The sequence below is a fragment of the Trachymyrmex cornetzi genome, unplaced genomic scaffold (assembly GCF_001594075.2).
Source record: "Trachymyrmex cornetzi isolate Tcor2-1 unplaced genomic scaffold, Tcor1.1 scaffold257, whole genome shotgun sequence".
Classification (NCBI taxonomy): domain Eukaryota; kingdom Metazoa; phylum Arthropoda; class Insecta; order Hymenoptera; family Formicidae; genus Trachymyrmex; species Trachymyrmex cornetzi.
Window position 1 is genome coordinate 620,076 of NW_017297238.1, and position 1,993 is coordinate 622,068.

Genomic DNA, 1,993 nt, shown 5'->3' on the forward strand with positions numbered 1-1,993 from the left:
GCATTTGTAGAATTCGTTTTTAGCTGATTTCATATAGAAACAAGCCACAAACCTACGAATTATGAGTTTGTACTTCTTTAATTAGCTAAACAGATTATGATTTTATTAGTATTAATAAAGTGCAATAGTTAGTTTCCGAAAAATAAGGGGGTGTCACTTTAGGAGACTTATGTCAGTATCGGCGACTTTCCTCTACAGCTACATAAAATAAAAAAAGTGTCATGTCCGAAAGACTAGATCCATGTATCCCAATGTATTTTGAGGCTCTGAAATACCGAATATGACCTCATTAGAATTACGCCATCAAGTCAGGGTTTTTTCTAACCTTAAAAAATTGCCAAACATCCTAAAAACATCCTCCAAACATATACTATTAAGTTCGGAATCTTTCTTTAACTTAACATCGAAATTAAATGTTATGTGGGTTTTTCTTACGTATTTCAAAGTGTTCACGATTTCATTAAGTTATAAAAGAAATGGAGCGATAAGCATCGAGGAAGATGGGATGTAAATATGATGGCTGTGGTTACTGCTGATCATTGAAAGATTTACCAAGGATAGGAACAAAACGAAAGAGAATGCCATTACAAAGATGTTTTCAGAACAAGAGAGTGCACTATAACAAGAGCAAGATATAAGATCCTTTATTTGAACATCAGGAAAAGTTGTTAACTCCCTCTCTTCTGGGTTTCGTGGGCTTGGAACTTTGGGTTTCAGAGTCTATTTACTACTACTTCAACACTTTGAAATACGTGAGAAAAACTAATATAATATTTTCGATGTTAAGTTAAAGGAAGGTCCCGGGTTGAATAGTGTAATTTTAAGGGAAGTTTGGCAATTTTTTGAGGTTAGAAAAAACTCTAACCTGAAGGCGTAATTCTGAGATTATATTCGGTTTTAGAGCTTTAAAATACATTGGTCTAGTCGGTCGGACATGACACTTTTTTTTATTTTATGTGGTTACGTAATTAAGGGGAGATATACACCTAGCATGGTCGAAAAAATCGATTTTTTTTGCATTTTCTTGAAGCTTGAGGTCTCAAGAATATCTGGTGAAAATTGCAAGTCAATATCTCGATATATAACGAAGTTACAGCCGAGAGAGTGAACCGTCTCCGAGAGCGCGCCGTGCCGCCTGTTTTGCGGCCGAGCCGAGAGGCAGGTAGCGGCAAGCGACCCTTCGAAGAGAGCGTATTTAGACCTGTTTTACGATTCTATTGTGTTTTCGGGCGTGTTCGGATCCAGAAAATATCACACGATCGTTATTCTTTGCCAGAAATTGGACGCGTTTCGTCAGTAGCTTGCCGTTCGTGCAACTGTGCGTTACAGTGAGTTTTCGTCTGTGAATAAATATTCTGAGGAAAATGGATAACAGATATAAAGGTTCTCGGGAAGCTCATCGATCCGGATCTTTTCGCAAAAATCGACATACTGCCGAAAAAGTAGAACTTTCCGACGAGAATATTAGTTCCAGTGTCAAAAAATTGAAGACTGATCGTGAGACATTCGCATCAGAAGATCCAAACATCGGGTATCAAATTTTGAATTTTCTGATAGTGTTTTCTGCCGGAACGTGTAAAATGTAAAAAGTGTGATAGTGATGTTCGATTCTCAATAGAAAGCACTCGAGGACTCGGTTTTAAAATTGTAGTTTCGTGTTCATCGTGCAAACCGATTTTCATTCCTTCGTGCCCGTACATCAAGACAGCTTACGAAATAAATACACGATTCTTTTTTGTTATGCGTTTATTGGGGATTGATTCGCATGGAGCTATGAAGACGAAACTTGCATAGCGAAAGCCGAGCTGCAAGCGCAAGAAAAGACGAAAGAAGGTCGAATACGGCGCCGACAACAAAATTTAGAAGACATGAAATTTAGAAGACATTCCGTCGACCGTAGAAGATTTACACTATGGGCCTGGTATCGATGATTCCATGTAAGTTGACAAATTTCATGATTTATTCATTCCCAAATTTTCAAACGCGTTTTTCT